Here is a 13875-nt window from a genome sequence, read left to right on the forward strand (position 1 = left end):
GTCAGCCATGTTTAGCCTGTAGACCAAGGGAGCCAGGAGATGTCTCTACATAGAGGGGTAACGATCCTCTTTGTGCTATACAAAGAGACGTCTGGCTGGAGGACAGGTAGGTGGCAAGGACAGCATGTGGGAGGCTGCAATAACCCAAGTGATGGCCGGCTGGACCGAGGTTGTAGGATGTGGGTGGAGAACAGAGGCAGAGAACCTTGACCGAGGAAGGAGGGGAATACAGGATGGTATTCAAGGTTTTTGGAAGCTTGGTGGGTCATGGCGTGGGTTGGACCTGATGAACGCAGGCAGAAGAGGAAACCAGGAGAGGAAGGGTAAGCTGAGGTCAAGGGCAAGACAGACACCCAAGTGGAGAAGACCAGTGGGCACTTGGACATGCCCGAATTCTGGGATGTAAATAAGATGTAAGGACTTTGGGAGTAAGAGATCCTGCAGAAAAACGTGGGGAGGAATAAGAATAGAACCTAGAGGACAGCTGAAGGGGAGAGACTCATGACTAAAACCAACCAACCATCAGACATCGTCCCAAAAAAACACTGATGGGAGGTCTCCTTAGTGTGAGTTACTCAGGATTATATCTAAAGATCATATGCAAAATTACTGCTGGAAGGTCTCAAAACGTTTAATGCTGCTTTTTAAAAAATATTTAAAATTAAAAAAAACCAGGAGTTCAGCTATTGCACAGACACTGGAGCAATTTCCCAGCAAGTGTCCATCAAACAAGAATCTGATCTGACTCAAGAGGGTGTCACATCAAGTGTAAGAATCCAATTCCATTGTCTGTGAGAGCCTTTCTGCCAGGTACGCGACCCTAATCCAGTTGAAGTGATTTTCTTTTGATTAACAGGCTGGGAGAAAACACAGGTTGTTGGTTTTTGAGATTCCCTTCCTCAGGTCTTGATACCAACTGTGAATAATTCTCCCAGCGTCAAACAGCTCCCAACCGTCAAAAATAAAAATGGCACTCGGTCATGGAGGACGCAGCTTATAGATCAGTCACCTTGATTATTTTTTAACTGTGAGGAGCCATTAATGTTACTGAATAAGCAAATCTGTTTGCATAACCAGATTTTTATGGGCTACTGGGAATAAAGGTTTTCCTAAGTGGATGATTTGTACAATGATAGCCTTTGGGTCTCTGACGGAACAGCTCTGATGAGGAAATGTTCCTTTAATTATGTGGAAGGCCAATTACCACGTTATAGCCACATTGTTTTGCAGATTGCATATAATTTCCCCATTTCTATAGCTTCAGCACTATAATTCTGGAGAACACGCAGGCACCAAGAAGACACTTGAGGCACATTATACGGGAGATGAAGATGCTTTAGCAAATTCAATTTAAGCTGCAACATTAAAGTTATTTTGTTGAATAAAACATAATGCAATAATGAGCTTGTGTATGTCAACTCTATAGTGGAGGTAATAATAGCTAGAGAGAGAGTGTCCCCTCTCCCCTTTTTCATGCTCATTAGAGTAATAGATAATGCTATGGAGAAAGCCTTCCTCTAATATGTGCTTCATCTCAGGTTAAGTGTGTTTCTTGCAACTGGGCTTTATGAAAAAAAGCGGGTGGGTGGGTAACGGACTAATTTGGAAGCCATTCACAGAAGCGCTACTACTTGATGTTTTTTATCTGCTGAGGTTTCTTGTTCCTAATGCCAACCTGGAAAGGACTTTCTTGAGACACTCAGATCAATCACCATCTTTATGTACTTAGCGCTGGGAAGCTGTAGAGAGAACAAATCAGTAAAGACAGAGCAGGAACATGATGGCGGAAAGGCAAAGCTACTGCAGTGTTGGTCTCAGTTCTGCCATTAATTAGTGGGACCAATGATTTCCCCTCTCTAGGACTCAGTTGTTCTTGTCTGTAAAATGGAGCAGTAGGAGGGTCTTCAAGGCCCCCTGAAAGGACTATAGCTCCATGACCCCACCTATCTATAAAATACTTTTCATTCATACTAATAAGGATCATGACTGTTTTGCCAAGAAGATACAATAGTCATCAAGCTGAATACACCAAACAACGTAACCTGCAAACAACATAACCCGCAAGCAAAAAGTGAGATCGTTACGTGGACGCAGACAAATTCCCAATAAGAGTAAGAAACGGCCAGCACACCCTCAATGTACCAGATACTGTGTCTACCGCACCGTTTCTCTCCTGGACATGCAGGAAGACATTTCCCAGCATCCTATGTGGTTACATCGGGACTAATAGGAATGGAAGAAATCACATGTCACTTCTGGTCCAAGGTAATTAAAAGGAAGTGTGGTTCTCCGGGCATCCTCTTTCCCGTCCATGTGGCTACAAGTGAAAAACCCTGAGATGGATGAATTACAAGACGAAACCTCCAAGATCTCTGAAACACTGTTGCGACAGGTCCACCAAGGAGCCCCTGACATCCACTGGATTGTGACATGGGTGACAAATAAATGGTTGTTTTGTGAAACCTCTGTGATTTCAGGATTTGTCATAGCATCATCGGCTAGTGTTACCCCAACTAAAATATAAGGCTCTGAGAGACCTAGAAGACATAAGAAGAAGTTAGACTTCAATTACACTGATAATCTGAGTATATATTGTGAAAATGAGTAAAGAAAACCTCATTGGGAGTTGGGAGGCCTGACTGGGGAGTTCTCACACGCCACTCCAGGTGAATTACGTATCCCAACAGGAAGAAGCATTAATTACAGACCCAACAGGAAGAGACATACCTTGCGTTCCCAATAAGAAGTATCTCTACTACCCCAGCAGGAGGAAGGAAGATTTTTCTCCTTGCCCAGAAACAAGCCCAGCCTGGGGAAACCATTGGAACTCAGCCAGAGAGAAGCAATCGCCACCCTGAACTCTCACTTTCCTCCAATGGACTTCCCGTTCAGAACACCCACCCCACTAACTCCTTTTTCTCTACAAAATAACGGTCCTCTCCTTTGTTTGCTGGACTCGCCTATAGCTTTGGCTATACCATGCTCTGCCCAAATTGCAATTCTCTTCTATTCCCAAATAAACCCTTTTTTTGCTGGTAAAAATAATTGGCTGATTTATATGTAAGGTCAATAATATTTCAAAATTAAGACTCCTAAAAACACAGATAATCCACATTCCTTTTAAGCCTACATGGCACGTTTGCTTAAAAAAACAATCACATATTAGGCCATAAGGGAATCTCAGCAAAATCCACTACATAATTGGCATTGTACAGACCACATTTTCTGACCATAATGCAGCAAAATTAGAAATTGACAGCAAAAAGATAGCTAAACACAAGCATACACATGGAAAATTTTAAATATACTTCTGAATAATTCATGAGTTCAAGGGGGAAATCACAACAGAAATTACTAAATATTTATAACTGAATAACAACAAAATTTCATATGTATGTCTCTTTTCATATGGATCCATTCAGCGACTTGGCTGTTGCTTTCATCATGTTCTTCTCGGAGGCAGCGGTTGTTTATTCCACCCTGGCTTTTATTGCAACCTGTAATTGATAAGAACATGCCTCTTGCTGCTGGAGAGCTAAACCCAGCTGAATTATGTGGCAACACAACCATGGAAGGTGCAATTATGCGTTATTGGGGTGGGGTGGGGGATGGTGAGCATACACACGCTGGCAAACTTGTACAGTAACAGAGATAAACAATCACTCAGCATAAGGCAGCTCTAATGCTCAGCGTCCAGACAGAAACTAAAAGCCAATAACTGAGCTACCTCAATACTCTCATTTTATTTTAACTTTTGGCAGCAGGTTGCAATTGAGAGAAAGAGGACAAAGTGATGAGAATGTAAGATAATAGACACACATGTGTAAAAGAAACTGATGAGACCGGATTGTGTATTTACCTCTCTTCAGCTCTTCGGGCCATGTATCTTATCATATGCCAAAAGGGCAAAGTACAAACCTGTTCCTGGGGCAGTGCCCCAGACACACAAGGTCCTTTGTAGGAGCAACCATGCAAGTTAACACAGTGTGGCGAGCTCAAGGAAGTGTGTGCAGGAAGGAACTTCGGACCGTGGTTCTTAGGAACCACCTGAATTTCTGATGGAGTTTCTTTGCAGTGGTGGTGCCTGGTTCAGCGCTGGGCAGACCACGGGGTGGTCAAACCCTCCCTGGGTTTGCTGCCCAGGGGTGTGGGGAGGGAATAGAAACAAAAAGTTAGGGCTGGGCCACTGGTATGCCCCAGATGCAACAACCAGGAAAATCAAGTTAATCAAGGAAGCAAAAATCCCTCTAAACCAGGGGTGTCCAAACTGCGGCCCACGGGACAACTGCGGCCCGCAATCCATTGTTAATTGGCCCGCAGCAAATTCCAAAAATATATTCAGTTTACTTAAATAAACCAGGTGAGGCAATACGTACTTCACCTTGAGTGAGTGGCCCGGCTGTTTGTGTATTTTACCGCATATGGGCCTTGGTGAAAAAATGTTGAAAAAAGTCTGGACACCCCTGCTCTAAACTGTGAGACACTACACTCTTTTTCTGGACACTACACTCTTTAAAAAGCAAATGAATAGAAATGAGACACCCAAACCACTGATCCCAGGATCACAGATCGCCTGTCCACTCCGAGATGCGATTGCTGGAATTGGTGGCGCCTGGATCAGCCCTGCACCCAACCAACACTCAAAAGAAAACTGGATCAGCACCTACTGTGTGCCAAGTACTGCTTCGGGCAGTGAGGACAGAGCAGGGAGCAAGACAGACAAAAATTATGGGTCTCATGAGGCCTACAGTTGAGTTGAGGAAGACCGACAATAAACAAATTAATATAGTAATGTGGTATTAACATCTCCTGTACGGAATGTCTTAATATATAGTTACAGCTAATTAAGATTTAATAATATATGTATATATAACCATATTTTAAGACATTACATCATTTTTGATATAGTTAGAGAGTTAGTTAGTTGGTTGGTGGGTTGGTTAGTTGGTTGGTTAGTTATAAGTGCTAAGGGGAAAGCAAAGCACAAGTGTGGGTTGCACTGTGAGCTGGGTGGCCAGGGAAGGCTTCCGTGAAAGGCGACCCTGAAGGCCAGGGTCCAGGCCTGCAGCTCTCTGCGGGGAAGAGCATTCCACATGGAGGGAAGAGCCAGAGTGAGAGCCCTGAGGCTTGGTTTGCTGCAGGGTCATCGGGAGCAGGCGCCGGGGCAGAGCCGCGGGTGGTGGGAGACTTAGTTTTGCCCCAGTGAGATGGAGCCACTGTAGGCACTGAGAGCACTCGAGCCACATATGCTGACTGCTTTATCCGGGGGAGGTAGAAACATAAGGAACAATCAGGAGAGACGAGGAGGGCCTGGAGCAGTGGCTGTGGACGCCAGCGCAGGGAGAAGCGCTTGGAAAAATCACTGCTAGGATGGGAGTGGGGATGTGAATCTCGGGAGTGATTTTTTTTCCCTATGTCCTTTCATACTTTTGTGCCTTCTTTTCCCTATCTTGAAATTGGGCACAATGTCACCTGGCCGGCTTCCCTGGGATGTTTTGTTAGATTTGGTGGCCAAAAAGGCCCCACAACTAAGAGGCTCTAACCCGGGTGGCATTGACAGGAGGGTGACTTACTGTCCTGTTACACTGTCGTCAACGCCGTGCCCCCCAATTCACCCAGAGAAAGTCCATCCTCTGACAAGACACGAGGGAGAAGAAAACCTCCCCCTCCCTACACAGCCCATCTCTCCCAAATCCCGCCCCCCCCCCCCCCGATCCTTTTTTATTACTCTCAGAAAAGTGGTGTGAAAATTGGATAAGGCACGATATCTAAGTTCTGGTGTTGTTACAGAGAAGGCTCTCACTTGCTGATAATGTTCCGATACGGCAGGTCAAAAAGTACTTTTTTATTGCTTCGGGCGCTCGCTCGGTATCAGCGTTGCAAAGCAGCGGGCTGAGTCAGCCCATTCCCAACCACTCAACCTTCCAGGACATCATGTCTGCAAATCTGCAGTGCCACGCTGATTTCTGAGATCCTCCTCTGGGGAAAAAGGAACTGTCTCCAGGGGCGGGGTGGGATGGGCCACTGTCTCCACCACAGAGAGAATGATGACAGATGGCAGATGGCAGGACTCTCCCAGGTGCAGGGTCACTTTTCAAGGAACACAGATGCTCCGAATGTAACATCTGGAAAGGATACTCCTCTCCGCTCGGTCCTGCCTCAAGAACCTCATGAACAGGTGCTGCCATGTTTAAGACTTTTAAATCTCTCCTTTGGAATATACGAGTCTGGGTTTTATTTCTAAATAACCGAGGTACTGGTAGGAAGCAGCATATGAGGGGACGGGGTGTAGATGAAACAGGATTGGCCATGATTTGGTCATTGTTATCATTGAATTGTGTGATGGGTACACAGTGTGCTTTAAACTTTCTCCCTACTTTTTTTATTTTTATTTTTCAATTACAATTGATATTCAATATTCTTTTATATTAGTTTCAGGTGAACAGCATAGCAGACATTTATATCATTTACAAAGTGATCCCCCCCATTAGTCTAGTACCCACCTGGCACTATACATCCTGACAATATTATTTGCCATATTCTCATCTACTTTTTACATATGTGAAGCTTTCTATAATAAATTTTTAACCACCCTTAGAGCAATTTGGGAACATTTAACAAAATTACAGACATACACACCCTTTGACTCAGCAATTGCACCTCTTGAAATTCATTAGATATAATAGCAAAGATGCCAAATAAAGTGTCACACTGGATGTAAGAGCAAGAGGCTGGAAACAACCTAAGTGTTCATCAAGAGGGGATCTGGCAGAGATAGGTCCAAGATGGCGGATTAGGTAAACGCTATGCATACTGCATCCCAGGATCACACCAAAATTACAAATAAATTATAGAACAATCAACTTCAAGAATCATCTAAACACCAGTTGACAGAACCCCTATAACTAAGGATATAAAGAAGAGGCCACATTGAGACAGAAGAAAGAAAAGAAACAGTATAAACTAAAGTACATGATTTCTTAAATAAAAAGAGAGAGAGAGAGAGAGAGAGAGAGAGAGAGAGAGAGAGAGAGAGAGAGAGAGGAGGTGATCTGGAACATCCAAACAATGGAATAGTATCTATGCAGCTGATGAATGGAAAAGAATACTCTGTGCACTAACATGGGACAATCTCCAAGATAAATTGTGATGGACAGAATAATGCCCACCCCCCAAAGATATCCATGTTCTTATCCCGAGAACCTGAGAATATGTTACCTTATATGACGAAAGGGACTCTGCAGGTGTGATTAAATGAAGAATTTTGAAATCGGGAGATTATTCTGGATTATCCAGCTGAGTTCAATGCAATCACAAGAGACCTTATAACAGAGAGGAAGGAGAGAGTCAAAGCCAGAGAGGGATGTGACGATATTATGCTGCTGGCTTCGAAGATGGAGGAAGAAGCCATGGGTCTGGGAACAAAAGCAGCCTCTAGAAGCTGGAAAAGGCAAGGAAACAACTAGATTTTAGCCCAGTGAGACCCATTTGGGATTTCTGGCCTCCAGCCTGCACAAAAATAACTTAGCATTGTTTTAAGCACTAAATTTGTTATAGCAGCAATAGGAAACCAACCAATAATTTAAATGCAAAACACAAGGTACAAAACGGTGTTTACAGTGAGCTACCATTTACAGGAGATAGGTAGGTATCAATATAGGTATCGATACAGATCTGTAGATATACCTTCTGGAAGCAGACAAGAAACTGGGCATCCAGGTTCTGTGGGGAACTGGTGGCAAAGAGAAAGGGATGGAAAGCTGACTTTTCGGTGTGTACCTTTGTCTTAGGCCATTCGGGCTGCTATCACAGAACACCGCAGACTGAGTGGCTTACAGACAACAGGAATCCCTTCCTCACAGTTCTGGAGACTGGGAAGTCCAGAGGAGGGTGCTGGCAGACTCCGTGTCTGGTGAGGACCTGCTTCCTGGTTCAGGAAGGGCCGTGGTAGAAGAGTCGACTAATCACCTCCCAAATGCCCCCACTTCCTAATACCATCACCTTGGGGCTTAGGATTTCAACACCTGACTTGGGAGGAGGGAGGCACCAACATGCAGTCCGTAGCAACCCCTTTGTACCTTTTGAATTTGGCGCCCTTTGAATGCACTGGCTAGTAGAAACCATAAAATTCCAGTTACAATAAACCTCCCTCCATGACCACGACATGCAGATGTTCCAAGTTCAGATTCTTTAAATTGTATCAACTCAAGAAGCATAGAAACAGAGTGATCAGTATGCAGTGGCTGGAGCTCATGAAAGGAGACACAACAGTGGGAGGAAAATCTCAGCAGCTCTCACTGGCGATCTGGCACTCACCAACTCAATGGGGGTCGACCAGTCGTCCCTTTCAAGACAGACTCAGAGAGGAGATTTCTCCCCTATAAGACCTAAGCCAATACTACAGACCCTCTCCAGTCTCCTCCAGAATCAGCCCCCTCCCCAACACACCCCAAATTGGCAGGTTGAACAGGCTCCAGTGCCACCTGGAGCGCGTCCTGGAGCCTGGTCTGTCCTTCAGGCCCCAGCTAGAGTCTTCAACACTCCTTGCTGTAACTGAAAAATCCTCAATTCCTCTGATTTTACATATCAGCCAGGGTAACAGTGGACAACGGTAACAGCCCCAGGCAAAAAATAGCTTCCAGACCTAGTGATTAGCTTCATGGAAGCCATTATGCAAATGTACGGCCATTTCAAAGCTATTCAGCTTTGAGGAGAACGAGCAGAGTGGGGAGTGGAAATGAAAAGTTTTTGATTATCCAAGTTCACTCAAATTCTAATTTGAATATTAAAACTCGCTGTGATTACAATACGGCCCCTGGACCATCAGACCCTTTTTTTTGGCCTATGCTTTTATTTTTTTTAAGTGTTTTTAATTCATTTTTATTAAATGTATTGGGGTGACAATGGTTAGTAAAATTATGTAGGTTTCAAATGTACATTTCTATAACACATCATCTATGTGTCACACTGTGTGTTCACCACCCAGAGTCAGGTCTCCTTCCATCACCATATATTTGTCTTTTTAACCTTCACTTATATCGTGCTCAAAATCAGGGCTATAATCAGAGAATTACAATAGTGATGATGCAAGGAACAAAGGTTCTGGTGTCATCCATCCCTGGGCGAGGACGTTCCCTTCTCTCACCTTTGTACCTGAACCATAGCACGAGCCTGGTCTTACCACTTATCTCTCGGACAACCGGAATAGGGCAGCTGCAGACACACCCAAGCTGAAAGACTATGAACCCGGGTCCAGAATGAGGCCTCTGGCAAGTCAGAAAGAGGCAGGAAAACACTGACTGAGCCCTGCAACCAGCCGGACACACTGCAAAAGATCTCACTTGTATTAACTCATTTGCACCTCTCAGCAACCCTATGCGATCAGCACTGTTATTACCAACCCCGTTTGCCAAATGGGGAAACCGAGGTACGGCTGATGAGGGGCAGAGCGAAGATTCCATGCGGTGATGCTCCACTCTGCCCCACCATCTCCTGGAGCAATGTTTGTTTTTCCTCTAAAGCATATAAAACTGGTAATCCGGGGTTTCTGAGGTAAGGCACGGACATGTCCTCCTTGGAATGGGCAGGGTCTGGACAGGATGGGATCGGGCGTGGGCCCTGGAAGCAGACAAGCTGGGTCCAACCTTGGCCTTGACAATGCTCCGGTGTCATCACCCATGAGAGTCGTTTATGATTGTTTCTATTATCACAGCTAAGATATGATTCACACACCGTAATATTCACCCTCCCTGAAAGTGTACAGTTCAGTGGTTTTTAGTCTACCTACAGAGTTGTGCAACAGTGACCATTCACCAGCTGAGGGACATTGGGGGATGTTATGAGTTATGTTTGGCTATTATGAGGAATGTTGCTATGAGCATTTGCGTATGAGTTTTTGCGTGGACCCCCAGCTCCAAGGCATAATTCAGGACTGCACAAGGCTGTCAGCACGTTCTCTCTTTTCCCAAAAGAATGACCCTCCTGAGGAGAATTTTGTGGGTGATGAGTCCTGGACCCCACCCCCAGCAGAGGGCTTGGATGTGATGGTCTCAAAGCAGCCTGATTATGCCTTTCCCTTTCTTAAGAACCTTCAGTGTCTCCCCATTGTGCAAAGATGAAAATGCACGCGTGAATGACTCTCCACAATCTGGCCTCAACCAACTTCCTCCAACGATCACTAATGGTTGGAAAGATTCCAGCCTCCTCTCGCTGGCTGCATGATGAAAAATCACTTTACCTCTCCAAGCCTAAGGATCCTCGTCTTTAGAGTTGGGAGATAATGGCTCCCTTGCATGGTTGCTGTGGTTATTAAATGGGAATATAATTGAAGAGCACGTGGCACAGCTCTTGGCATACACTGGACCAGGGGTCCCCTATTTGTTTTTTTGTTTGTTTGTTTGTCTTGGTAAAGGGACAGATAGTAAATACCTTACATTTTGTGGGCCATCCAGCCTCTGTCACAATTACTCAAGGCTGCACTTGTAGTGCAAAGGCAACCATACACCATATGTAAAGGAATGTGCATGGCTGTGTTTCAATAAAACTTTATTTGCAAAAGCAGGTAGGGGGACCAGCTTTGGACTGAGGGCTGTAGTCTGCCAGTCCCTGCACTAGTTGATAAGTATCTCGAGTTCACCTACAACGTCTTATTCCTGAGCCACACCGGACTCCACACAGCTCCCTGCATACAACCCTGCACCTTCACTCCGTGCCTCCACTCAAGCCAGCCCGCCATCCCAGAATGTCTAGCACAAACACCCCGCCTCTTTTGTGGAGACTCGCCTGGCTCCCCATGCTCTACAGGCTCCCAAAACCTGTACATACCCCTATCCACATGCGTCCACACCATCTCATGGTGAGTGGTTTATTAATACAATGCTCCGTTCCAAACTGGACAGGGGACCCCTAACGCCCTTCTATTCTCAGGGCCTCGCACAGCACATCACAGGGGATCAGGAAATGTTTATGGGGGGAAATCCACAGTAAGCTGCACATATAACACGAGGAAGGAATCTCACAGAGAAGATATTGTGTGAAAGAAGCCAGACACAGAAGAACTCCTACCAGATGACATCAGTTAGATGTTCAAGAATAAGCAAACTGTATCACTGATGATAGAAATCAGAATAGATGATTGCCTTGGAGGAGGTCCTAATCGGAAAGGGACCCAAGGGAAACTTCTGGGTTCTGTAACTGCATCTCAGTAGTGGTTACATAGTACATGTTTGCTAGGCTGCCATAACAAAGTACCACAAAGTGGGTGGCTAAGAACAACAGAAATCTGTTGTCTCACAGTTCTGGAGCCCAGAACTGTGCCAGCAGAGCCATGCTTTCTCTCTGATGGCTCTAGGGGAGAAACCCTCCATGCCTCTCCCACTTTCTGGTGGTTGCCGGAAATCCTCAACTTCCTTGGCTTGTAGAGGCAGCATTTCAATCTGTGCCTTCCTCTTCACACAGCTTTCTCCCCGTGTGTATGTCTGCGTCCAAATTTCCCTCTTCTTACGAGGACAGCAATCATTTTGGATAAAGGGCTCACTCCAATCCAGTTTGACCTCATCTTAACAAATTACATCTGAAAACAACCCTGTTTCCAAACCAGGTCACATTCTGAGGTCCTGGGAGTTAGGACTTCAACGTATCTTTCTGGAGGACACAATTCAATCCACAACAGATCTACACTTGTGTAAAAAATCATCAACTTGTACATCTGAGTGCACTGTATCGTGTAAGTATTACGTCTCAATAAAACAAAATGGAAGGAAAAAATAGGCAAGAACCAACAAGTCTCACATCTCTGTCAACATCTGAGAAACAGAGCCAGTAATAATACCCTACATTTATGGAGAAGGTAGAATGTTTTTTTAAAAAGTATTGTTCCCCTCACATAAGACATTACACATGCTCTCCCTCCCCATCTTCCAGGGCACCTAGGATCTGTCTCTTCCAGGGGTTAAGAAGAGACTGATGGTGAAGCAGCTGTTGCCTTCTGAGTGAAGCTGCCTTAAAATTAGCAGGACCAGCCAGCTGCTCACTTTCCACCCTCACGTGCCACCCTTGGCAGTCGAGAAGGAATTTTTAAAGACCGATTACACATTCTTTTTTATTGGTGCCATGTTTGTAGTATTTGCTGTCCCCAGCTGGTACCACAGTAGGTGATATAAAAAGATGTATGAATAATGTATACAACAATCATCAGTGAACCTCACTGCCAAAGCAGGGCAGGCACAATAGGCCGAGATAATGGATTTGAGGGGGAAGTGGAAGAAATGCATATTCCAGCTCAGCTTTCCCTGAAAAATGTAGGCTACTCTTGGCTTGAAGATGAACAAGGGGAAATCTTCATCCAGCCCTAGAGAAAGTTCCCAGTAAGAGCGTACGAAGTATTCAAGCACAACAATCCCATATCCAGAAATCTAACCTACGAAAGTACAGTCACGGATGTACAAATATTTATGCACAAGGATGTGGATTTCAGCACTGTTCTAATGGGAGGGGGAACTAAAGCTACTGAATTAATGCGGTTTCTCCAGAAAGTCTCCCTCTTGGTGCATGAGCCCTCAGGGATGGCCCGAGATAGTCCCTGACATGAGTTGACACGAGTAGGTCTTGAGGGATTAACAAGAAGATATGACTTGTTGCAGTGGAGGAGACTGAATGTTGTGAGATAAAAGAGTGCAATGGATTAGTTGGTCATTTGTTTGGAAGAGGGGGTTGGTTGTTTGTCCGTGGGTAGAGAGGCCCTCCTCAGCTCTTTCTCGTTTGCTTGCTTCTGTCGATAGAGACTGAGTAAAAGAGATGCTTGCTTGCCCAGCCTCCCTTGCAGCTAGGGGCGGCCATGTGACACAGTCTTGACCAATGAGACATAAAGGAGATCTCCTGGGAAAGATCAGGGAGGCACAGTGGTTTTCAGAGGAAAACCCCTCTCTCTCACTCACACACACACACACACACACACACACACACACACACACCCTTGATTATCCCTAGGCCCCCTCATTCGCTCACATTCACACCTTTGGGTGGTGCTGTGTAAAGATTTCCTGCTTGGGCCACAGCAGCCATCTTGCAAGCACGAGGGAAAAGCCAAGAGAACTGCAGAATCCCTAACCAGAGTCCTGAATCATCCCCAGAAAGCCCAGCCTTCAGGTTTCTTATGGATCTTCCCACTCACCTGCCGAGAGTTGGGTTCTCGGTTGCCTGTTCCCAGCTGATCCATGGCCCAGCCTGTGACCGTCTGATGCCACAGCAACACCTATTCGACCTCAGAGAAGTCATAGCCTTTTGCCTGGGGCTCCTGAAGGACCAGGACACTCCCTGTAGTAGGCTGACAGGTATTCCCCCAAAAAAATCATGTCTACCCCAAACCTCAGAACATGACTTTGTTTGAAAATAGGGTCTTTGCTGATATAATTAAGGTAAAAATTGAAATGAGATCATTAGGGTGGGCCCTAACTCCAATGAAAGTGTCCTTATAGGAGACAGGAAAGAACATACAGATATGCAGGGAAGACGGCATGTGAAGACAGAGGCAGAGGTTGGGGTGACACAGCCACAAACCAAGGAATGCCCAGAGCCATAAGAAGCTGGGAGAGACAAGGAAAGATTCTCTCCTCCCAAGGGAGTCTGGCCCTACTGACGCCTTGATTTCAGGTTCCCGGCCTGCAGAACTGGGAGACAATACATTTCTATTGCTTTAAGCCATCAAGTTATGCTTTGTCATGGCAGCCCCAGGAAACAACGACACTCACTCAAGTCTGTTCTGTGGCCCTAACACTTGCTGGGACCCCCCTGATGACACCGCTATGCCTCCCTGACCCACACCCTTCTTGGAGCCTGTCAGGCGATGGGGATGCCCACCCCGTGCCCACCCCATGG

Source organism: Rhinolophus sinicus, chromosome 10, assembly GCF_057876585.1.
Source record: "Rhinolophus sinicus isolate RSI-liver-muscle chromosome 10, RSI-T2T, whole genome shotgun sequence".
NCBI lineage: Eukaryota > Metazoa > Chordata > Mammalia > Chiroptera > Rhinolophidae > Rhinolophus > Rhinolophus sinicus.